General features: G+C 44.5%; 1 pseudogene; it reads right to left on the minus strand.

Annotated features, from left to right (window-relative positions):
* LOC112266058 overlaps window positions 1-20,731 on the minus strand; it is a 147,698-nt pseudogene extending 126,967 nt beyond the window's left edge.
* Window positions 20,732-27,262: the final 6,531 nt, after the last annotated feature.

A 27,262-nucleotide genomic window follows, 5' to 3' on the forward strand; every position in this document is an offset into this window, starting at 1 on the left:
GTCACTCTTCCGTAAAGCCCAGCTCTGTGGAGTATACAGCTTAAAGTGGTAGTGTGGACAGATACTCCAATCTCCGCTGTGGAGCTTTGCAGCTCCTTCAGGGTTATCTTTGGTCTCTTAGTTGCCTTTCTGATTAATGCCCTCCTTGCCTGGTCCATGAGTTTTGGTGGGCGGCCCTCTCTTGGCAGGTTTGTTGTTTCCATAATTAATAATGGATTTAATGGGGCTCCGTGGGACGTTCAAATTTTCAGACATTTTTTTTATAACCCAACCCTGATCTGTACATCTCCACAACGTTGTCACTGATCTGTTTGGAGAGCTCCTTGATCTTCATGGTGCTGTTTGCTTAGTGGTGCCCCTTGCTTAGTGGTGTTGCAGACTCTGGGGCCTTTCAGAACTGGTGTGTATATATACTGAGATCTTGTGACAGATCATGTGAGACTTAGATTGCACACAGGTGGACTTTAATTAACTAATGTGACTTCTGGCAGTAATTGGTAGCACCAGATATTATTTAGGGGATCCATAGCAAAGGGGGTGAATATATGTGCATAAATGTTTTTTTAATTTTCTCATTTTAACAAGTAATTTTTTTTATTTCACTTCACCAATTTGGACTATTTTGTGTATGTCCATTAAATTAAATCCAAATAAAAATCCATTTAAAATACAGGTTGTAATGCAACAAAATAGGAAAAAAACAAGGGGTTGAAAACTTTTGCAAGGCACTGTAAATGATCAAATACAAATTTTAGAATCAACTATTAAAGACTACCATAACCCACTGGATTCTCCAATTACCTTGAATGAACTACAGGACAAGATACAAATCCTGCAACCCAAAAATTCCTGTGGTGTTGATGGTATCCTCAATGAAATTATAAAATATACAGACAACAAATTCCAATTGGCTATACTAAAACTCTTTAACATCATCCTTAGCTCTGGCATCTTCCCCAATATTTGGAACCAAGGATTGATCACCCCAATCCACAAAAGTGGAGACAAATTTGACCCCAATAACTACCGTGGGATATGCGTCAACAGCAACGTTTGAGAAAATCCTCTGCATTATCATTAACAGTGGACTCGTACATTTCCTCAGTGAAAACAATGTCCTGAGCAAATGTCAAATTGGCTTTTTATCAAATGACCGTATGACAGACCACGTATTCACCCTGCACACTCTAATTTGCAAACAAACATTGGCAAAGTCTTCTCATGCTTTGTTGATTTTTAAAAAATTGTTTGACTCAATTTGGCATTATGGACTGCTATACAAATTAATGGAAATTAATGTTGGGGGAAAAACATACGACATTATAAAATCCATGTACACAAACTACAAGTGTGCGGTTAAAATTGGCAAAAAACACAAACATTTCTTCCCACAGGGCCGTGGGGTGAGACAGGGATGTAGCTTTAAGCCGCACCCTCTTCAACATATATATCAACGAATTCGGGAGGGCACGAGAACAGTCTGCAGCACTCGGCCTCACCCATCTAGAATCTGAAGTCAAATGTCTACTGTTTACTGATGATCTGGTGCTTCTGTCACCAACCAAGAAGGGCCTACAGCAGCATCTAGATATTCTGCACAGATTCTGCCAGACCTGGGCCCTGACAGTAAATCTCAGTAAGACCAAAATAATGGTGTTTCAAAAAAGGTCCAGTCGCCAGAACCACAAATACAAATTCCATCTAGACACTGTTGCCCTAGAGCAAAGAAAAACTATACAAACCTTGGCCTGAACATCAGCACCACAGGTAACTTCCACAAAGCTGTGAACGATCTGAGAGACAAGGCAAGAAGGGCATTCTAACCCATTGCCCTTTATGGTAATAAGAATTCACAAAATGGGACAAACACCAAATTGAGACTCTGCATGCAGAATTCTGCAAAATATCCTCAGTGTACAACATAAAACACCAAATAATGCATGCAGAGCAGAATTAGGCCGATACCCGCTAATTATCAAAATCCAGAAAAGAGCCTTTAAATTCTACAACCACCAAAAGGAAGCGATTCTATAACAAAGCCATCGCCTACAGAGAGATGAACCTGGAGAAAAGCCCCCTAAGCAAGCTGGTCCTGGAGCTCTGTTCCCAAACACAAACAGACCCCACAGAGCCCCAGAACAGCAACACAATTAGACCCAACCAAATCATGAGAAAATAAAAAGATAATTACTTGACACATTGGAAAGAGTTAACAAAAAAACTGAGCAAACAAGAATGCTATTTGGCGCTAAACAGAGAGTACACAGTAGCAGAATACCTGACCACAGTGACTGACCCAAACTTAAGGAAAGCTTTGACTATGTAGAGACTCAGTGAGCAAAGCCTTGCTATTGAGAAAGGCCGTCGTAGGCAGACCTGGCTCTCAAGAGGAGACAGGCTATGTGCACACTGCCCACAAAATGAGGTGCAAACTGAGCTGCACTTCCTAACCTCCTGCCTAATGTGTGACCATATTAGAGACACATATTTCCCTCAGATTACACAGATCCACAAAGAATTCGAAAACAACCCCGATTTAGATAAGCTCCCATATCTACTGTATGAAATACCACAGTGTGCCATCATAGCAGCAATATTTGTGATCTGTTGCCACGAGAAAAGGGCAACCAGTGAAGAACAAACACCATTGTAAATACAACCCATATTTATGTTTATTTATTTACCCTTTTGTACTTTGACCATTTGCACATCGTTACAACACTGTATATAAACAGTACATAATACAACATTTGTAATGTCTTTATTCTTTTGGAACTTCTGTGAGTGTAATGTTTACTGTTCATTTTTATTGTTCATTTCACTTTTGAATATTATCTACTTCACTTGCTTTGGCATTGTTAACATATGTTCCCCATGCCAATAAAGCCCCTTGAATTAAATTGATATGGAGTTTTATGCATGGGCTGTGTCTCAATCCACCACCATTCACCTGTTTTGGCCTTTCGCATCTACGGTGGAAAGTTGTAGAGCTACAGTGCTGTTTGTCAGACCAGGAGGCCTCCTGAAAATCGGTCTTCTCAAGAAAACGCCTGTACCATCCAGACCATTTGGGCTTTTAATTCCCCCATGGACACAATGGTGTTTTCCATTTTGCTCTATGGCCCCCACAAGTGTCACAGGACTTGTCTGAAGGTAACCCTTACAAATTAAAGAACAAACATATGGAGGTAGTTTTGTACCAACAAAGAAAAGGGTTAAATATTTGTCCAAAAAACAAAAATATTTCCTGAGCTTTCTTATATCTCATAGATATAGGACATACACTTCAAAACCTGTATTAATTTATGGGGCTATTTATTAAATTTCAAGAGTATGCACAGCTTTCATCAAGGGTGGCTACTTTGAAGAATCTCAAATATAAAATATATTTTGATTTATTTCAAACTTTTTTGGTTACTACATGATTCCATATGTCTGAATGAGTAGGTGTGTCCAAACTTTTGACTGGTACTGTATATATATTTTATATACACTGCTCAAAAAAATAAAGGGAACACTAAAATAACACATCCTAGATCTGAATGAATGAAATATTCTAATGAAATACTTTTTTCTTTACATAGTTGAATGTGCTGACAACAAAATCACACAAAAATTATCAATGGAAATCAAATTTATCAACCCATGGAGGTCTGGATTTGGAGTCACACTCAAAGTTAAAGTGGAAAACCACACTACAGGCTGATCCAACTTTGATGTAATGTCCTTAAACAAGTCAAAATGAGGCTCAGTAGTGTGTGTGGCCTCCACGTGCCTGTATGACCTCCCTACAACACCTGGGCATGCTCCTGATGAGGTGGTGGATGGTCTCCTGATGGATCACCTCCCAGACCTGGAGTAAAGCATCCGCCAACTCCTGGACAGTCTGTGGTGCAACGTGGCATTGGTGGATGGAGCGAGACATGATGTCCCAGATGTGCTCAATTGGATTCAGGTCTGGGGAACGGGCGGGCCAGTACATTGCATCAATGCCTTCCTCTTGCAGGAACTGCTGACACACTCCAGCCACATGAGGTCTAGCATGGTCTTGCATTTGGAGGAACCCAGGGCCAACCGCACCAGCATATGGTCTCACAAGGGGTCTGAGAATCTCATCTCGGTACCTAATGGCAGTCAGGCTACCTCTGGCGAGCACATGGAGGGCTGTGTGGCCCCCCAAAGAAATGCCACCCCACACCATGACTGACCCACCACCAAACCGGTCATGCTGGAGGATGTTGCAAGCAGCAGAACGTTCTCCACGGTGTCTCCAGACTCTGTCACGTCTGTCACGTGCTCAGTGTGAACCTGCTTTCATCTGTGAAGAGCACAGGGCGCCAGTGGCGAATTTGCCAATCTTGGTGTTCTCTGGCAAATGCCAAATGTCCTGCACGGTGTTGGGCTGTAAGCACAACCCCCACCTGTGGACGTCGGGCCCTCATACCACCCTCATGGAGTCTGTTTCTGACCATTTGAGCAGACACATGCACATTTGTGGCCTGCTGGAGGTCATTTTGCAGGGCTCTGGCAGTGCTCCTCCTGCTCCTCCTTGCACAAATGCGGAGGTAGCGGTCCTGCTGCTGGGTTGTTGCCCTCCTACAGCCTCCTCCACGTCTCCTGATGTACTGGCCTGTCTCCTGGTAGCGCCTCCATGCTCTGGACACTACGCTGACAGACACAGCACACCTTCTTGCCACATCTCGCATTGATGTGCCATCCTGGATGAGTCCCCAGGTACAATTGGGCAAATCGTGAAGGAGACATTCACATTCTTATTAAATTTTTCTGCAAGAATACCGTCAAATCTGTACACTTGGACTTTAATTTAGCTTTCCAAGTATTAGTAGCCATATTATAAGTTCAACATTTGCAAAACAACCAGTTTTCATAACTTCATAGCTCTGAATATCCTTGTAATTTTTGTCCAAAATGAAAAGGCATGCTGTCGTATAGGATTAACTACACCCCTAATGATATTGTGAAGTCTTGTTACCTGCTAGGATCTCTGAGGAATACATATGAACGTGATTTGACTTGTTGAAACAACGTTTATGGTGAGATTTTCACAGATTCCTTTCAATGTAAATTGAACGAGTGGAAATACAAAATTGATCGTGCATGCTATATGGACCTTTTTAGGACATGAAAAAAAAGATTAACAAAACAACACTTCATGTTATCTCTGGGACCCTTTGGATGATAAACCAGAGCAAGATTTCAGAACGTAAGTACACATTTCACCTTCAGAGGTGAATTTATCAAACCTATCGCGGTGAAGAAAAGTGTATTGTTGTTAGTCGCTCTCCTCAAACAATAGCATGGCATTTTTTCTCAGTAATAGCTACTGTAAATTGGACAGTGAGGTTACATTAACAAGAATTTAAGCTTTCAGCCGATGAAAGACACGTATATGTACCGACATTTGTTGTTTCTCTAAAATCTGCGATCTTGACATAACGCTCTGCATGATTAACAACTGTCCCGTTGACGGGACGCCGATCCTTAAGAAGTTGTGTTTCCATCGCATTTTCATTTCTACTGATGGTTTAGGCACGAAACAATATTGCATTATGTAGTAAATGTACCCACTCTGGTAATGGCACGTGAGCTCTAGCCAACAGCTCGCAGATACAGTGCGGGTATAGCCTACATAATCAGATTATTATGTGTATCTTTTTTTGTATTTTTTATTTAAATTTTACCCCTTTTTCTCCCCAATTTCGTGGTATCCAATTGTTTTAGTAGCTACTATCTTGTCTCATCGCTACAACTCCCATACGGGCTCGGGAGAGACGAAGGTTGAAAGTCATGCGTCCTCCGATACACAACCCAACCAAGCCGCACTGCTTCTTAACAGCCGCACTGCTTCTTAACACAGCGCCATCCAACCCGGAAGCCAGCCGCACCAATGTGTCGGAGGAAAAACCGTGCACCTGGCAACACTGGTTAGCGTGCACTGCGCCCAGCCCGCCACAGGAGTCACTGGTGCGCGATGAGACAAGGATTTCCCTACCGGCCAAACCCTCCCTAACCCGGGCGACGCTAGGCCAATTGTGCGTCGCCCCACGGACCTCCCGGTTACGACAGAGCCTGGGCCCGAACCCAGAGTCTCTGATGGCACAGCTGGCGCCGCAGTACAGCGCCCTTAACCACTGATGGAAGCATCTTCAGTATCATGAGATATGTCTGTCAAATGCCGATGAAGAAAATATGTGAGAGACTGGCTTTGACAAGGGATATGGGGTCAGGACTTTGACGATAAGAGAGGGAGGGAGAAACAAGAGAAAGAAAACAAACAGCTATTTTCATGAATGTATAGCGGTCCACACAGATACCAGTGCTTTTATTGGCACAGAATCAGCATGCACGGGAGGGAGGGGGAATTAGAGGGGGTGGAGAGATGAAGGGAGGGAGGGTGTCACACTGTGAGCTGTCAGCTGTCATCAGTTTCCGACGCCACCTGAGACGGGACGCACCACACCCTGCCGCTCACGCCCTGCCCGTCGCCCGTGGCAACTGCAGTATGTGGATGTGAATGTGAATGTGAGTGTGTGTGTGTGTGTGTGTGTGTTTGTGTGTGTGTGTGTGCATTTGTGTGTGTGCGTTCTGTGAAGGTGTGTGGCAGTAGTGGCAGAATACACAGGCGACTCCTGAGTGCTGCAGTTGAGGTGCTGCAGAGTTGGGTGTGGGCGTGACGGTTGGTGGTTGTTCACAGACTCAGCACTTATTTGATTAATTGGGGTAATTATTTTGCAGGGAAGGTTGCCCTACACAGACGCTGGTTGGTAGGTCACTCTACAGCCGATGGGACGAGGGTCCCTCTGGGCAGAAATACCATAAGGGGTGTGGTGGGGGGAGGGAGGGAGGGTTGTCTTCATTTGGCCATGAATTTGGCAAGCGAACTGTTAAAAACTGAATCGCTATTGGATTTGTTTGATTTGATCTCATACGTCTTTTAATAGCTGTTGTTCTGATTTTCAAGACGCAGATTGTTCATTGAATATGTTGCTGAACGTGAGCAAAAACACCAACAATATTTCACCTCGAGTGCAACTCTGTTCAATCCCTCATGTTTAAACTCATTCCCATCCCCGCTACAGTAAAAGCCCTGGCACAGCTACCCAGAAGAGCTAGCTTGACAAAAACGGTGTGTGTGTGTGTGTGTGTGTGTAGTTGGGGGACTTTCCAGTCCATGGACAGATGGAGAGACTGGGAGACAGGAGGCCTGCTGGCATAAGCAGGGGACAGGCTGGTGTGTGTGTGTGTGTGTGTGTGTGTGTGTGTGTGTGTGTGTGTGTGTGTGTGTGTGTGTGTGTGTGTGTGTGTGTGTGTGTGTGTGTGTGTGTGTGCGGGTGTGTATGTGTGAAATCTCCCATTGCAGCGGGGCCAGCCCCACAGACCAGCAGTGACCTTGGCACAGGGCACTGGAGTCACTCTGCCAATTGTCTGTGCCGCTGTGTGTGTGTCTGCCAGTGGCATTTTAAAGAAGCAGGGTCAAGGCTTTGGGACGCTCGCCCCCCCACTGAGTCTTACTGTTATTTAGGGTACCAATATGGACGCCGTTGGGTTTACCGTTTGCTACAGCTGTTTTTGTTGTTAGTGTTGTTTGTGTGTCTTTTATTAATAGTGTTTGGGGAGTGGGTTCTCTTAGAATAGTGCTGAGAGTACAGCATCAACCCATATGAGAAAGCATTTTATTTTTGTTTGCCAACCTCTTCCCGGGCAGCCTTTCTCCTATGCTCATCCTCCTCTCATTCTTTGTGAAGACGCTGTGTTTCTGTTTGCCCCCAGAACAGTGTTCAGTTGGGTTGTACAGGTGAAGCTGTGTCTCCTTGTCTGGTCCTATCTAAGGCTCCCCTAGAAGTGTGTACTGTATGTCTGTATGTCTGTCTGTCTAAGGCTCCCCTGGAAGAGGCTGCTTCTGTTCAGTCTGAGTCTGACCTGCTTTGATGCGGATGCTGGGGCTGCGGATCTTGCCGGCCTGGTTCTCTGCGGTGCAGAAGTAGTCGTTGTCATGGATGTAGCTGTTGAAGGCGGAGGGCGAGAAAGGGTAGAGCTGGAGGGTGCCATTGGCGTGCACGTGGCGGATGTGGGGCACATCGTAGATGTCGTCGCCGGTGGCCAGGTACCAGCGCAGGACGGCATGGGGTGCGCCGCCCGCAGGGCAGGGCAGGGACACCCCGACCGAGCTGGAGAAGGTCACCCGCTGCAGGGAGGCGTTTACAAAGTACAGCCGCGTCGAGACCACATCCTCACTGTTCACTGTGATGGGGAGAGAGAGACACGGTCAAGATAATACACACACACAAAGGAAAGCTGTATCTGGGCCACATCCACACACACATACACACACACCCACACAGCCAACGTGTGGGCAGCCACCTGTCAATCTCCAAACTAGGTTATCTTCTAGAGATTTCCATCAGGTCAGCACAGCAGTTCCCAAAAATAGAATCAATTACTATTTCTCCATTAGGCAAATGACGTGACGTAATATATTCATCATTTATTTTCAGCTACATGTAACTCCGTTATGATAAGCTGGAGCGAAGCCAAACCACAGTTAGACGCTCTGCTATAGGCTCATGAACACAGTCCACTTGATTTGGCAAGTTGCTCTGTACAATAACTCAAATGAACCTGGGCATCGACTTTGATCAGGTGACACGTGACTCGCATGCACGTGTTTGTGTTCGTGTGACTCAAGTGTGCCTCTCCGATCCACCTTAAATCGAAACGGGCGACCTGACTGCCAAACAGTAGTGAACAATCCTCTGCAAAGCATTAACATAATATCAGTCGTCTAAGATGAGCCCAAAGAGAGCCCTTCCTTAAACCGGCATCTGATTTGGAGGTGAAATGGGTCAAAACGAAGAAGCCATGTTCGGCTGTTAGAACAATACCTAGTCTGCCAGTTCAACCCATCTCACGTCTATATCATCACCGAGAAACCTTCAGCATATCTCCAACCACAACCCGGGAGGGCTACTTTGCAACCACGATGTCTTTCACAAGCCGCCGCTTCAATTAATCGCCTTAGGGGAGCTACATCCCTAAAACATCCCCCCTGGCAGTGTCTCCTGGGAAGCAGCTAGACGTCTTTTTAGAGTTGGGGGGTTTAGGGATCATTTCTTCTGAGTCAATGATATATAATTAATCCTCTTCCCCAGTTTGTGTCGACAATGGCCGGATTAGCCCCATCTTTTTCACTCTGAACGGCCCGGGACGAATAGCAGTGAATGGAAGGGCGGCTAGAAGCCTCATCAAGGTAGATTTAGGAGGGGATCTACACAGCAGATAACCTTACAGCTGTGCATTGATGTTGAACCAAATTAGCATTAGGAAAATCATTAAAAGAGCTATGAGGGTGGGGAATTCAAGGGGTTTACTTAACATTTTGACACAATACAAATGTTACAGATCACACCAAATTAATTTCACTGATTCAGTGGAAAGAGATGAATTGATGTGTGACAGTTAAGCCTAGTATGTTTATGGACCTCTCCTATATACACTACATGACGCACAGTACAGCAGTGACCTTGACATAGGGCACAGGGGTCACTCTGGCAACTGTTTGTGCTGCTGCGTGTGTCTGCCAGTGGCTTTTTAAAAGAGCGGGGCCAAGGCTTTGGGACGCTCGCCCACCACTAAGTCTCATTGTTAGTGAGGGGACCAAGATGGATGTTTGGTTTTCCGTTTGTTACAGATGTTTTTGTTGTTAATGATGTTTGTGTGTCTTCATTGTGTTTCGGAGAGTGGTTCTCTTAGAACAGTGCGACGTGGACAGCATCAAATCATGCACGTGCTCATCGAACATCTCGTTTCAAAATCATGGGCATTAATATGAAGTTGGTCCACCCTTTCCTGCTATAACAGCTTACACTCTTCTGGGAAGGCTTTCCACTAGATGTTGAAACATTGCTGCGGGGCATGCTTCCATTCAGCCACAAGAGCATTAGTGAGGTTGGGCACTGATGTTGGGCAGTGATGTTGGGCAATTAGGCCTGGCTCGCAGCCAGCACTCAAATTCATCCCAAATGTGTTCAGTGGGGTTGAGGTCAGGGTTCTGTACAGGCCAGTCAAGTTCTTCCACACCGATCTCGACAAACCATTTCTGTATGGACCTTGCTTTGTGCACGGGGCATTGTCATGCTGAAATAGGACCTTCCCCAAACTGTTGCCAAAAGTTGGAAGCAAAGAATCATCTAGAATATCATTGTATACTCTAGCGTTAAGATTTCCCTTCACTGGAGCTAATGGGTCTATCATGAAAAACAACCCCAGACCATTATTCCTGCTCCACCAAGCTTTACAGTTGCCACTATGCATTGGGGCAGGTAGAGTTCTCCTGCCATCCGCCAAAGTCAGATTTGTCCATCAGACTGCCAGATGGTGAAGCATGATTCATCACTCCAGGGAACGTGTTTCCACTGCTCCAGAGTCCAATGGCGGCGAGCTTTCCACCACACCAGCCGACGCTTAGCATTGCACATGGTTATCTTAGGCATGTGTGCAGCTGCTCGGCCTGGAAACCCATTTCATGAAGCTCCCGACAAACAGTTATTGTTCTGACGTTGCTTCTAGAGGTAGTTTGGAACTCGGCAGTTAGTGTTGCAACTGAGGACAGATGATTTTTATGGCCCTGTTCTGTGAGCTTGTGTGGCCTACCACTTCACGGCTGAGCTGTTGTTGCTCCAAGACGTTTCCACTTCACAATAACAAATCAAATTCAAATCAAATCAAATGTATTTGTATAGCCCTTCTTACATCAGCTGATATCTCACAGTGCTGTACAGAAACCCAGCCTAAAACCCTAAACAGCAAGCAATGCAGGTGTAGAAGCACGGCGGCTAGGAAAAACCCTCTAGAAAGGCCAAAACCTAGGATGAAACCTAGAGGGGAACCAGGCAATGGGGGGTGGCCAGACCTCTTCTGGCTGTGCCGGGTGGAGATTATAACAGAACATGGCCAAGATGTTCAAATGTTAATAAATGACCAGCATGGTCAAATAATAATAATCACAGTAGTTGTCGAGGGTGCAGCAAGTCAGCACCTCAGGGGCAAATGTCAGTTAGCTTTTCCTAGCTTTTCCTAGCCGATCATTAGGAGTATAATAACAGCACTTACAGTTGTTTGGGGCAGCTCTAGCAGGGTAGAAATTTGATGAACTGACTTGACAGTGCCACGTCGAAAGTCACTGAGCTCTTCAGGAAGGCCATTCTACTGCCTATGTTTGTCTATGGAGATTGCATGGCTGCGTTTTCGATTGTATACACCTATCAGCAACAGGTGTGGCTGAACTAGCCAAATCCACAAATTTGAAGGGGTGGTCGCATACTTTTGCATATATAGTGTAAATATTAACAAACAAAAGCCAAGGGACCTCTGGTACAGCACAAACAGAATGAAAAACTTGACACACGTGATGGGAGGGTATTGAAAGGCTGAGATAGGGATACAGCCCTCACTGCAGTGCCTTCGGAAAGTATTCAGACCCATTGACTTTTCCCACATTTTGTGAAATTACTACCTTGTTCTAAAATTGCTGAAATATTTTTTTCCCTCATCAATCTACACACAATACCCCATAATGACAAAGCAAAAACAGGTTTTTAGAAATTTTTGCAAATGTATTAAAATAGAGAACAGAAAAACCAAATTTACATAACTATTCAAACCCTTTGCTATGAGACTCGAAATTGAGCTCAGGTACATCCTATTCCCATCCTTGAGATGTTTCTACAACTTGATTGGAATCCACTTGTGGTAAATTCAATTGATTGGATATGAATTGGAAAAGCACACACCTGTCTATATAAGGTTCCACAATTGACAGTGCACATCAGACCAAAAATCAAGCCTTGAGGTTGAAGGAATTGTCCGCAGAACTCCGAGACAGGATTGTGTCAAGGCACAGATCTGGGGAAGGGTACCAAAACATTTCTGCATCATTGAAGGATCCCAAGAACACAGTGGCCTCCATCATTCTTAAATGTGGGAAGTTTGGAACCACCAAGACTCTTCCTAGAGCTGGCCGCCCAGCCAAACTGAGCAATGGGTAGAGAAGGGCCATGGTCAGGGAGGTGACCAAGAACCGGATGGTCACTCTGACAGAGCTCTAGACTTACTCTGTGGAGATAGGAAAAACTTTCAGAAGGACAACAATCTCTGCAGCACTCCAGCAATCAGTGCTTCATGGTAGAGTGGCCCGACGGAAGCCTCTCTTCAGTAAAAGGCAAATGACAGCCCGCTTGAAGTTTGTCAGAAGAAACCTAAAGGACTCAGACCATGAGAAACACGATTCTCTGGTCTGATTAAACCAATATTGAACACTTTGGCCTGAATGCCAAGGATCACGTCTGGAGGAAACCTGGCACCACCCCTATGGTGAAGCATGGTGGTGGCAGCATCATGCTGTGGGGATGTTTTTTAGCGGCAGGGACTTGGAAGGATTGAGGCAAAAATGAACGGAGCAAAGTACAGAGAGATCCTTTACGGAAACCTGCCACAGAGCACTCATGACCTCAGACTGAGGTGAAGGTTCACCTTCCAACAGGACAATGACCCTAAGTACACAGCCAAGACAATGCAGAAGAGGCTTCGGGATAAGTCTCAGAATGTCCTTGAGTGGCCCAGCCAGAGCCCAGACTTGGACCCGATTGAACATCTCTGGAGAGACCTGAAGGTAGCTGTGCAGCAATGCTCCCCATCCAACCTAACAAGAGCTTGAGAGGATCTGCAGAGAAAATGGGAGAAACTCCCCAAATACAGGTGGGCCAAGCTTGTAGCGTCATACCCAAGAAGACTCAAGTCTGTAATCGCTGCAAAGGTGCTTCCACGGAGTCCTGAGTGAAGGGTCTGAATGCTTTCGTACATTTTATATTTCCATTTGGAATTGTTTTTAAATAGCAAAAAAATGAAAAAATATGTTTGCTTTGTCATTATGGGGTAGTGTTTTTTCCATGAGGGAAAAAACATATATATTTTTTTTTACATTTTAAAATAAGGCTGTAACCTAACAAAATGTGGGAAAAGTCAAAGGGTCTGAATACTTTCCAAAGACACTCTAGGTAAGGGTTGCTCTCTCTCTCCATTCATTCATCCCTCTCCCCCTTCTCTTCCTCCTCTCATTCTTTGCAACATCTTTGTTCTCACCCTTCCTCACTCTCAATATCTTTAATCTCTCCTTCTTTTTTCTCTCCCCACCACTCTCAATCCATCCTACCCTGTGTCTCATCCTTTCTCTCTCTCTCTCTCTCTCTCTCTCTCTCTCTCTCTCGCTCCTATTATAGTCCTCCAGTACATGGCAGGATAGGTTGTGTGATTTGAATTTGCATGCCAGACGCAGAGAGTTAAATCCATATAATCTCCTTTCGCATTTAACACACACACAGTCTCTCCGCCCTGGTAATCGAACCACCATGGAAGGTCTCTTTCCCACTCCCCTGGTGTACTAGCAGAGTACAGGGGGTCACTGTGTGTGTGTATGTGTGTGTGTGTGTGTGTGTGTGTGTGTGTGTGTGTGTGTGTGTGTGTGTGTGTGTGTGTGTGTGTGTGTGTGTGTGTGTGTGTGCTTGTTGGGGGGTCAGTGTTAAGGCTGATTGGTATTTAAGGTCAAGCTTTATGCTGGAAGTGTGTCGGGTCAGTGATGAGGGGTGTGAGGTGTATGAGGAGAGGTGACAGCGTGCGAGTGTGTACATGTGCTTGTGTGCACGTAAGTGCATGTGTGTGTGAATGTGTATGTGAGGTCCCTCTCCTATCCAAAATGGAGCAGTTCCTCTGTGTCTAAAAGGTGTAATTTAGGTTGAGTGCAATTTGGCCCATATCATGTGCCATATAAAAACACAACTCTCTGCTCATGTTCTGAGCGATAGACCATTTCAGCACCATGGACAGGGCCACACTGGCTTTTCAGTCTCACATTTACATTTTAGTCATTTAGCAGACACTCCTATCCAGAACAATTAGGGTTAAGTGCCTTGCTCAAGGGCACATTGTCAGATTTGTCACCTAGTCAGCTCGGGGATTTGAACCAGCGAGCTTTCGGTTACTAGCCCAAAGTTTTTTTACAACAACAAAGAAAAAGCCCAAAATGGTTAAGAAATGAATCCTTGAATCATCATTGAGCATCACTGTAATCTTAATGTTAAAAGCTAACAGAAAGACTTTCCACTAATAAACAACAGTGAACGCCTGCTGTGACATCATAAAAAAATGGTGGCCACCAAGCGACATCAAAACAAGTCGGAGGCATTCCCAGATAGAACTAATTGGGAAGGAAGCAAACAGGCTACTGTGGATGAAGCGGCTGTTGTGCTGCTGTCCTATTGGCGAATCCAGGTCAGTCAGTTGAGCACAGTACAACACAGAGAGGGCAGTACAGTGGTGGACTGGACTCCCATCATGCAGCACAGATTGTGGCCTCCAGCAGAAAGGCCCAAATAAGACGGTCATAATATAATCCCACAGTTGGGGTCTGGGGGAGAGAGAGCCAGGGGGTGTCTCGCCAGACTGACAGGGTCTGTCAGCACAACTGCAAAGAGAAGAGAGAGACCAAAGAAAGAAAAGACAACACCCCACCCTAAAAGTGGATATAGAAGCCCCGTACCCAATCCCATATCAAGCCCCTGAAAGATGGATGAATGTAAACAAGATGGCAGAAAATCCATCATACCTTCCAGAGGGCTACGTGAGATGATACAATGTTGCCTTCACCAGGAGGAAGTCAAGACATGCCTAGGGGGAGAGGTAGAGGCTAGGGCTTGATTTGGGATTTGAGGATTTGAGGATTGGAGCAAGGGGCCAGTCTGTACCCCATCCAACAGGGAGTAATGGTGGAAATAAGGAGGGGAGAGAGGACTGAAATAACCCGAATTCTCCCTTTCTTTGTTCTGAGACGTCCAACGCGACGTCTAACTCACAGTTCTCCATGCCCTCAGGCTGCCCGCCCTTTTCCCTGGCATGGGCAGAAAGGGAGCAGAGGAGGAAAGGAGCGAGAGAGGGAGCTAGGCGCACTCATCCATTTCAGAGGCATATTTTCCTTCCTTCTTCAAGCCTGAATGCATTGATTACAACAGGAGAAGGTCATTGTCATTTGGGTGAGTTCCCTAAAACATCACTCCTGTTGGGCGAAGCCTCTTCACTCCGTCTCCTGCTCTTATTCTGTTGCTATGACAGATTTGACTCAAGCCTCTCCTCCCTCCACACACAGACACATTTGCACATTTCCTATGCCACCCCCCTTTTGCGGGCAGTATGAAAATGGCGTATGAATATGTATGCAACAGAGGCAGGGATATTGCCTATGGTGAACCGCTATGCATAATGCAGCTCTTTCTGTCTCATCCACACACACACACACACACACACACACACACACACACGCACACACACACGTCTCTGAGATTGGTACCATCCCATGCACACAGGTCAATAAATCTCTCACACACACACAATAACGTACACACGCGTATATACACGTAGACATTCTCAGAGGCAAGCGAGGATACGCCCAACATTCCTGTTAAGGGTCTGGTGAATCATACAGAATACAATACTCAACATGTTCAGGCAACATAACTCCAATGTCATTGCGGTCAGTTACAACACCGCAATAACGTAGTAATGATGTTGTACAACCCATTATGGGAGAGCAAGAAGAAATGATATTATTGTGAATGCTATTTGATACCCGTTTTACACACAAAGACACTGAAAAGGATAATGCATTGGCATCGCACTGAAATTACCTTGCCGTACTCATGATGTGCGCACGCACTCACGCACGCACACCCCTTCTCCATATTATGCAGTGTCAGTGGAATATTAGGAACCATTTTGGCGTTTGAGGATCCACACTCTCCCTCTTCAAAGGAATGGCTTTCACAGTTGTGGAGTGAGTGTCAGATTTTGGGGTGTGATTTATCCTCTATCCTTCACCCTCTATCCTTCCTTCTCTGTCAGAGATAAGCAGAGTGATAGTAAGCAACGTGGCTAGAGAAAAGAGGGATGCAAAGGAGGGAAAAGAAAAGGTTGGCCACGTCACTTTAAAGCAGATTATCCTCCACATGACCCAACTCCTCTCCTCTCAACCCATCGACCCCCTCTCCTCTCGCCCCGCTCTCCTATTCTCCCCCCTTCTCTTCTCCTTTCATCTCCTCTCCTGGTGCAACAGATCTTATGAAAGTGGAGACAGGGGAGAATACCTGTTGAGTTATCAAACTCAATTGGACAATCAGAGTCATCAAACTCAATTGGACAGTCAAGTGTAAATAGGTCAAATCGTTTTTTACTTCATAAAATGAGCGTTCTTTTGTGTTCATATTTGTGTGTGTGTTTTTTTTTAAGGCATTGGTGAGTTACCCATTGTAGGAGCAGAGGAGAGAGGCAGCATTTTCTATCTGTGTCATGTTTTTCTGTTTTCCCCCATATGGTTAAGATAGCCCAGGCCTACATTATGCATGCATGTGAGGAATAGGCTCCGTGGCTTTTCTGTTCACCGGCCAAGTCACCAGCACAAACACTCAAAGGTAAAAACAGCTGTTGCTTGCCAGAGCAAGAGGAGGGGATGCGAGTTAACACGAGTGTGGTATTATTGTGGCCGTGCTTCTCATAGACAAATAACAAGTTCATAGGTAAGGTGTTATTTAGGAGAATAGATGTGTATAACCGCAGAGATCGACTACTGTTGCTCAATTATATTCAGCGAGAGAGAGACCTTAAATTGTAATGTAATTGAGAGAGAGGAGGGGGGGGGGTGTTCAGACGACTTGTTGCGGGACAACTCTTGGCTAAGGAGAGGACAGGTAAGGTCGAGTCCACATCATTGGATTCAACATGAGAAACTTCATTGAAAAACGTATATTCAATTACATAAGTTGGCGTCAGATAACAATACGGTGAGGAAATGGGCACACGTGGCGACGTAGTAGCCTAGCCTATCACCGGGACGCAGACGCAACACCCCTCGACGCAGTGCAGTGGTCTACATTAAATTCGAGGCAGTCTATTTCTGAATCTGGCTCATAAGACAATTACTACGCGCCCATGCTGCCGTCTCACCTCTCAGTTTGTGTGTATTTTATTTGATTCCAAAATGACACTGCCGCCGGACCGGGCCTTGGTGGTAAATCAGACGAGTGCCATAACGGTTGACAAAATACGTTATGAGGAGAGCAGAGAGCAGCACGCCGTTGTCAGAACTATCTGGCCCAGACGATGGCAACAAACGGCTTTCCCATCAAACATAACACAAATGAGGAGGGAGAAGTGCAGTCCTCTAGTCAATGGACTGGTTTACTTTTGCAAATCAGTTGAAAATCCGGCTTTGGTTTCAGTTTAAACCAAAGCCTACTAATTACGCAGCTGGGAAGGGATGGTCATTTGGGTAAAACAAGAAGAGAAACCAATTTTTCAAATTGCATCCGGTAAGGGGACTGAGTAGAGAGAAAGAGGTGTGTGAGAGGGACATTACAGAGATTAGAAAATGGCCTCAAAATGCAGCATAAAGAATGCAATTATATATTTTGCGTAACAAAATGCTTACACATCACAAATTAATAAACACTGATAAAACGAATAATAATAATTATCATGATTATGATTAATTGTTTACAATAATAATATCCACAATAATAATATAGAAGGTGTTTTAATTTGGGCAAATCTTCAGAAAATCTGGCTTAGGCAAGATAATATCGCAGCCACCACATACATCACATTGTTTATTTGACTAGTGCTTATCCTTAAAATAAAGATTTCTCCCCCCCCCTCCCCTCCCATAAGGTAAGGGTAACGAAATATGCATGCGTAAAACCCTACTGTTTAGATTTGTTAACTAATCTATTTACATCCTACATTCATCCTATGATTCATATCAATTGTAATTGTACAGTCAGACAATATTCGGTTTAAAATCGACTGGAGGCCTGTCAGCCTGAACTGGAGGAAAGCGGAATCAGCAATGAATTGATCAAATAACTAGAATATCTCTCCCTCATTATTTTACAAACCGTAGTCTTGATCAGAATATTGGGTGATTTGAATTTGTGCAGACATAATAATGATAAAACAGTAGGCTTTAATTATCGCAAATTATTTTTTTACGTTAATACATTGCAACAAATATGTACAATAATTGCCATCACCAATAGGCCTGATTGTTCCAGATGAATAGATGGCACGGATAGCATCTTTCCCTGCTGATTTGTTTTGTGTCTCAACACATTTCCATAAAATGACAAGCGACCCTCCAGATCATGACAAAGAAGAACGAGCGCCCCCCTTTCCAACCAGCAGTTGATGTGTGCTGGTATGGCCGAGACGCATCAATTAAGGGACATCTGGTTATTCATATTGCACTAAAATTACTAATTAGCCTACTGGAAACCAACTACAACGAAAACGTATATATCTGAGAACACCAAATCATGCAAGAATGTTTGGAAGCGATATCCATCAAATTTAACACAGGGTGTTGTGTGCCGTTCCACGAAAGTGAGAACCATCATGGAGGCGCGGCCGACTCAGGAAAATACGCAGTCCTAATGCATATGCATGTGAGATTGTTGGTTAAAATGTCTCTCTGATCAATTCTTATCTTTAAAATCAAAACACAAATACGAGTTACGTTAAATCGCATAGTCAGTCAATACAAAATTGATTGTTGACAAAAAAATTAATGAATAAAGGAAAAAACGATGCTAAATGGAAGTTGGTTATCTACATCTCTTGCCTCCACTCTTTCCGCTCCACTGCCTAGGTGAAACCCCCACCCCTCCCTCCCTCCTTTCACCCACACCACACACCACACACACCCACACACACACACACACACACACACACACACACACACACACACACACACACACACACACACACACACACACACACACACACACACACACACACACACACACACACACCCACACACACAGTACATCTTGTTCAGTCACGGGACAAGGCGATGTGCAGTACATCATCTAAAAAGACCCTGTAATCCAATTAAACACAACAAAAACACCACAAAAAGCCCTAGTCACAACAGCAGCACCACGCACACACACACCACACCATCCCCGACTGTTGGCCTGCAAGGATATAGGCCATGTATTTCAGATGTCTAAAAGAACATCCACTCATGGACACACAAAAATGAACAGAATAGCGGTAGGGCCTATCTGCATGTGGTCCTAGACCTAATTACGTTTTTTGTTTGTTTGTTTTTTTACAATTATTTATGTATTCATTTATATGAACATATCTTGGGGTTTATGACTGAATTGTATCGACTAGATTAAGTTCAAGTTGTTGAAATGGTTGACAAGCGTTCAATCTGAAGCAAGTATTTAATCAAAACCATATTCAACCTTCCTCTCGATCTGCAGTATTTTTCCATCCAATCAGTATGTAGAATCTGGGGCCATAGAAAAATGGAGGATGCATAATTACACTACTGATAATAACATCCGAGTGTGTCTGCATGCGCTGACCCGTGTCATTCTAGAAAGTGAAGCAAATTGCCAACAGTGGAGATATTATCTGCCTAAAATCCCAGCGTTCAATATCCCCAGCATCAGTTTACACATCTCCTATCAATTTTTTTGTTGCCTTTATTGTGCGCTCATTTACAGACACACTAAATGTTACGCTCATTTACAGACACACTAAAGGATACGCTCGTTTACAGACACACTAAAAAGTGCGCTCATTTACAGACACACTAAAGGATACGCTCGTTTACAGACACACTAAAAGGTGCGCTCATTTACAGACACACTAAAAGGTGCGCTCATTTACAGACACACTCAAATGTACGATCATTTACAGACACGCACTAATTTGGAACGCCAAAGAAGCCATATTAACAAATCACACATAAGCCTGACACATTCTGTTATTTGTTATGGGACAGAGGAAAGAGAGCAAACACATGTACACTCGACAGCCCTTCTACTTTTCTGGTAAAAGTCCTACAGCTCAGAGACGCAGTTGGAGTATGTAGCAGCATGCAGCTCGCAATCTTTGCGCCTGCATGTCTTCCTCTCCTATTGTTGTGTCTCCATATTCATAACAACTCGAGATGTGCATACACGCAAACGGTGTTACCTCCCCCATCGTAACTGCCACAGACGGCGTTCAGGGGGATATGGACCACACTGCTAATCTGTCTGTTACTTCTCGAAATAAAGTCAACATATTTACGCAGCTGCATAATGTGTCCTTGGTTTTATCAATACATCTGAAAGGAGGGATGGGGGGGCTGAAAAGTGCTTCTAATTGTCATCCTCCGTCCTAAGTGGGCTTAAAGAAATGAAGCCCATCCAAATCAAGCTTTTTTTTATTCAAGTGAAGATAGGCCATTGACTTTAACTGACATTTTAAAAAAGGGGGTGATTTAAAGTTGTGACTTTTGTAAATTAGCGCATTCCAACCCCACCTCATGTATTGAGGCACAACGTAACATTAATAGACTATATGCACCACAACTTCAACGTTGCATTGGAGAGAGAAAAAGTTTGCGTGTCTTTCACGTACCTTCTTGGAAAGAGTACAGCAGGAATAAAGTTACCAGCCACATGCCATAAATAGCAGGTATATTTCTCAGGAATGTTGTGCAATCCCGACGAGTGCACGGCGCAGTGTTCGGCCAGACGAGGCTCGGTGCTGGAGTGGTGACGATGCTCACCGGCGATCTCTCCAGCCCTAGTCCCAGACTCGCCAGCGCCGTGGAACGGCCACTGATCTGGTCCCGCCTCCCGCACCCTCCCCTAGCCGGGACTGTCATCCGAGAGGGCCCCTCCCCTGCTATTCTAATGATGCGCGGTGATGGAGAAGTGAGGCAGTGCATCTACTGTACGAGGATCACAAGCACCGAGAGCCCGGGAGAGGGGTTTGGCGTGGCAGAGAGCTATGGAATATGGAGCGCTTCTTTTGCGCGGGTGGGGGGTGGTTTGTGTATGATTATGCAGCGGTGGGTGTTTGTTTATGGGGGCTCAGGTGTGTGGTTCTCGAGGTGTGATAGAATAGGTTTGCTATTTATCTGTAAAGGTCCATGGACGCGCGCGCCTGTGGACTTTTGGGGTCTTCACTTCACATCCGTCTTCACACTTTGCGCACAAAGGAGTTCACTCATTCAGTGACTGTGTCAGCTTGGCACAATGGATATAGATACATTTACGTTTGGTAGGCTACTTTAAAGATAAAGGTGTTATTATTTTTGCGTGCTATTTTTTGTTGCTTGGGTAGCCTAATATATGCAGAATTGAGAGACTCAAGAAGCATTTTTTTTGTTGTCAGATCGATATGAAGATCAAACAATGAATCTCTCTCTCTCTCTCTTTCACTCTCGCTCGCTCTGGCACAGACGCGGAGCCACACACGGCTCAGCGCGTCCTTAGAGACTGTGGGCAACATTCTGGCGCACTCTCTCCAAACACACAATTCAGTCCCATTTAAAATTCTATTTTACCTAACCCCTAAACCTAACCCTAATCCGTACTCTTACCCTTACCATAACCCTAACCTTAATCCAAAAACCTAACCTTAACCCTAACCCTATACCTAACCCTAGCTCCTAACCTTAACCCTTAACATAATTCTAACCCTAAAACTAATTCTAACCTAAACCACAAATCCCCTAGAAATAGCATTTGACCTCGTGGACCTAACAAAACAGCCCCAGTTGGTCAAATATGTGTTCATTTACTATTCTTGTGGGGCCTTCTGGTCCCCACAAGAATAGTTAAACATGTCCACACACACACACACACACACACACACACACACACACACACACACACACACACGTATTACATATATTCTGTTATTGTTTTATTACCACAGTCTACACATTTTCAACAAAAAGCAGGGTATAATAATGAATAATGAAATCAGACAAACTGTTTCATAGTTTTTGTCAAAATATAACTTTTAAAAAATGACATTGATTTACTGTAATTTAATTTGTAAGATGATGATGAATGGCTTCATAAAGAATTATTGTTGCAGTCGTGGAATGTCATTTTTTGAGCCAGTTACAACAATACATAGGATCTGTCCAAAATGGCACTCTATTCCCTATACAGTGCCCTACTTTTGACCAGGGCGCCTATTAGGGACGCTGGTCAAAAGAAGTGCACTACAAATGGAATAGGGTGCCATTTGGGAGGCACTTCTAGAGAGAAACCCAGCTATACCTCAGTGGTTCCACTGTAGCCTTCTGCATTGGTCCCCTCAGTTCCTCCGCAGTGGGCACTATCCACGCCACTTCACATCTCGCCTGTAATTATCGAATAGCTACACGAACTGTAATGTTATTGATTATAGGGTATACGAGGCACAGTCACCAGAAACAAATGAATCCTGATATCTGTCAACCCTCATCCTCCTCCCCCACATACTGAAGCCTACATACAGAACGAACCAAATAAACCAAGCTCCAAAACACAGGACCACGCCTAGTGACTGTATATGAAAGGACAGGCCAGAAATCTTCAGACTACAATGTCACCTACAGTGCCTTCGGAAAATATTCAGACCCCTTGACTTTTTCCACATTTGTTACGTTACAGCTTCATTCTAAAATGGATGAAATATTTTAAGTTTCTCAGCGATCTACACACAATACATTTTTGGAAATGTATTAAAATATAAAAATAAGATTGAACTAATTTGGAAAGGCACACACCTGTCTATATAATGTCCCACAGTTGACAGTGCATATCAGAGCAAAAACCAAGCCATGAGATCGAAGGAATAGTCCGTAGACCTCCGAGACAGGGTTGTGTTGAGGCACAGATCTGTGGAAGGGTACCCAAAAATATCTGTAGCATTGAAGGTCCCCCCAAGAGCACAGTGGCCTCCATCATTCTTAAATGGAAGAAGTTTGGAACAGCCAAGACTGGCTGCCCGGCCAGTCCGGCCAAACTGAGCAATCGGTGGAGAAGGGCCTTGATCAGGGAGGTGACCAAGAACCCAATGGTCACTCTGACAGAACTCTAGAGTTCCTCTGTGGAGATGGGAGAACCTTCCAGAAGGACAACCATCTCTGAAGTGCTCCACCAATCAGGCCTTTACGATAAGGTGTCCAGACAGAAGCCACTCCTCAGTAAAAGGCACATGACACCATAGTGCTTTCAAAGCTCATCACTGAGCTAAGGACTCTGAGACTAAACACCTCCCTCTGCAACTGGATCCTGGACTTCCTGACGGGCCACCCCCAGGTGGTAAGGGTAGGTAACACTGTCACGCTGATCCTCAATACTAAGGCCCCTCAGGGGTGTGTGCTCAGTCCCCTCCTGTACTCCATGTTCACTTATGACTGAATGGCCAGGTACAACTTCAACAACATCATTAAGTTTTCAGGGGAAACAACAGTGGTAGGCCTGATCACCGACAAAGATGAGACAGCCTACAGGGAGGAGGTCAGAGACCTGGCCGTGTGGTGCCAGGATAGCAACCTCTCCCTCGACGTGATCAAGACAAAGGAGATGATTGTGGACTACAGGAAAAGGAGGACCGAACACGTCCCCATTCTCATCGACGGGGCTGTAGTGGAGCAGGTTGTGAGCTTCAAGTTCCTTTGTGTCCACATCACATCATGGTCCAAACACACCAAGACAGTCGTGAAGAGGGCACGGCAAAGCCTATTCCCCCGCAGGAGACTGGAAAGATTTGGCATGGTCCTTAGATCCTCAAAACGTTCTACAAGCTGCACCATCGAGAGCATCCTGACTGGTTGCGTCATTGCCTGGTATGGCAACTGATCAGCCTCCAACTGCAAGGCACTACAGAGGGTATTGCGTATGATTCAGTACATCACTGGGACCAAGCTTCCTGCCATCCAGGACCTCTATACCAGGCAGTGTCAAAGGAAGGCCCTAAAATTGTCAAAGACTCCAGCCACCCTAGTCATAGACAAAGGGCTTCTTAACAGCTTCTACCCCCAAGTCATAAGACTCCTGGACAGCTAATTAAATGGATACCCAGACTATTTGCATCCCCCCCTCTTACGCCGCTGCTACTCTGTTTATTATCTATGCATAGTCACTTTAACACTACCTACATGTACACTACCAGTCAAAAGTTTTAGAAAACCTACTCATTCAAGGGTTTTTCTTTATTTTTACTATGTTTTACATTGTAGGATAATAGGGAACTATGAAATAACAAATATGGAGAATCATGTAGTAAACAAAAAAGTGTTAAACAAATCAAAATATATTTTGTATTTGAGAATCTTAAAATAATCCCCATTTGCCTTGATGACAGCTTTGCACACTCTTGGCGTTCTCTCAACCAGCTTAATGAGGTAGTGACCTGTAATGCATTTCAATTAACAGGTGTGCCTTGTTGAATGTTAATTTGTGGAATGGCTTTCCTTCTTAATGCATTTGAGCCAATCAGTTGTGTTGTGATTAGGTAGGGGGGTAATACAGAAGATAGTCCTATTTGGAGAAAGACCAAGTCCATGTAATGCAAAGAACAGCTTAAATAAGCAAAGAGAAATTACAGTCCATCGTTACTTTAAGACAGGAAGGTCAGACAATATGGAAAATTCTTCAAGTGCAGTCGCAAAAACCATCAAGTGCTATGAATAAACTGTCTCTCATCAGGACCACCACAGGAATGGAAGACTCAGAGTTACCTCTGCTGCAGAGGATAAGTTCATTACAGTTACCAGCCTCGGAAATTGCAGCTAAAATATATGCTTCACAGAGTTCAAGTAACAGACACATCTCAACATCAACTGTTTACAGGAGACTGTATGAATCAAGCCTTCCTAGTCGAATTTCTGCAAAGAAACCACTACGAAAGGACACCAATAATAAGAAGAGACTTACTTGGGCCTAGAAACACGAGCAAATTGGAGATTTTTGGTTCCAACCGCCGTGTCTTTGTGAGACGCGGTGTGGGTGAAGTGATGGTCTCCGCATGTGTATTTCCCACCGTAAAGCATGGAGGAGGAGGTGTGAGGATGTGTTCTAAAACTTTTGACCGGTAGTGTACATTTTACCTGAATTACCTTGACTAAACGGTGCCCTCGCACATTGACTCTGTACCGGTAACCCCTGTATATAGTCTCGCTACTCTTATTTTACTGCTGCTTATTTGTTATTTACATTTTTTACTTATCTATTTTTGACTTAACACTTTTGTTCCTTAAAACTCTGTTGTTCGTTAAGGGCTTGTAAGGTCTCCACCTGTTTTATTCGGCTAATGTGACAAATAACATTTGATTTGATTTGTTGTGAAAGCCTTCTTGGAGTTTGCCAAAAGGCACCTAAAGAGTCTCAGACCATCAGAAACGAGATTTTCTCACCTGATGAAACCAAGATTGACATCTTTGGCCTGAATGCCAAGCCTCACGTCTGGAGGAAACCTGATACCATCCCTACGGTGAAGCATGGTGGTGGCAGCATCATGCCGTGGGGATGTTTTTCAACGGCAGGGACTAGGAGGCTAGTCAGGATTGAGGGAAAGATGAACGGAGCAAAGTAGTGAACCTGACTTGAACCTGGTCGAACATCACTGGAGAGACCTGAAAATAGCTGTGCAGCAACACTCCCCATCCAAACTGACAGAGCTTGAGAGGATCTACAGAGAAGAATCGAAGAAACTCCCCAAATACAGGTGTGCCAAGCTTGTAGCGTCATACCCAAGAAGACTCAATGCTGTAATCGCTGCTAAAGGTGCTTCAACGAAGTACTGAGTAAAGGGTCTGAATACTTATGTAAATGTGATGTTTCAGGTTTTTTTATATATACATTTGCTAAAATGTCTAAAAAACAGTTTTTTCTTTTTCATTATGGGGTATTGTGTGTAGATGGATGAGGGGAAGAAAAGATGTAATACATTTTAGAATATAGCTGTAACGTAACAAAATGTGGAAAAATCAAGGGGTCTGAAAACTTTCCGAATGCACTGTATGTGTCACCTTGAAAATGTTTTCGGTCTTCAGGTCAGCATGGATCAGACCCAGAGACTTCAGCATCCTCACAATTTGAGACAAGGATTTGCAGCAATGGAGGTGAAGGCTTTTGCAGTGGCTATCGCCACAACAGTCACAGAAGAGTAACCAGGCTCTTAGTCAATCTACATGTAAGCTTGACTCAGTGGGAGTAATAGGAAAGGATAGTTGTTAGATTGAACTAAATGTGAGCTTACACTGGCTGTGGTCTGTCGCTTCCACAGAACATCTCCTGTAGCGCAGCAAACGAGCAACTGTGCCTCCTCTCTCCATTATGTAACAAGTGGAGAGAGAGAGAGAGACGCTGTTCGCCACCTAACTACTCCCACGTACAGATTAGTGAGAGCGCGCACACACACACACACACACACACACACACACACACACACACACATGGTGTGTGGTCAAGTAAATACTACAAAATAAAATGCATGAGTGGGCTTGGAGAAATGTAACCCAGTGAAAATGTACTGTTTGGGTTTCAAATCATCTGACTAGTACAGGGGACTGAAGTCTGTCTCCTTCCCTCACCTCTCAACCGGCCTATTACAACTTCACTGACTCACTTCTAGAACCAGTTGTATCTACCCATCAACCCACAGTAGTCATGGACTTCACAATAACCAGATCCAGCTCCATTCACAGAAATAGCCAACCTGCTGTGGGCAGTGAGTGACATATAGGCTATGTTACCACACAGAAAGGCTGCAATCCTCTCTACTTAGGTCTGATCTGACCCTTTCTGACAGCACAAAGCAGGTTATAGTGTACTTCAAGTGGTGATCATCATGTGATGTGACAATCCAGTAAAATGGCAAGCTCCCAGCCAGCAATGGATATCGCTTTGGACAAGAGTCAAGCCGTCCACGGCGCACCACATGATTCATCTGCATCCCCTCTTTCTCCCTCTTCATTTGTTGCCTGGAGATACACAGGCTGAGTGAGGAAAAGAGAGAGGGAGGCAGAGAGAAAGAGGGTACAAGGAAAACAAGGATAGAGAGAGCAGCTGAGACAGAGTTAAAAAAAATGTTTATTGAACCTTTATTTAACTAGGCAAGTCAGTGAAGAACAAATTCTTATTTACAATGACGGCCTCCACCATGGCCAAACCCGGACGACGCTGGGCCTAATTGTGCGCTCCCCTATGGGACTCCTAATCATGGGCCGGTTGTGATACAGCCTGGATTTGAACCAGGGTGTCTGTAGTGACACCTACTGGTGCTGAGATGCAGTGCCTTAGACTGCTGCGCCACTCGTGAGCCCAAGTAAGTGAGCAGCTATGGAGAAGCT

The sequence above is a fragment of the Oncorhynchus tshawytscha genome, linkage group LG13 (assembly GCF_018296145.1).
Source record: "Oncorhynchus tshawytscha isolate Ot180627B linkage group LG13, Otsh_v2.0, whole genome shotgun sequence".
NCBI classification, from domain to species: domain Eukaryota; kingdom Metazoa; phylum Chordata; class Actinopteri; order Salmoniformes; family Salmonidae; genus Oncorhynchus; species Oncorhynchus tshawytscha.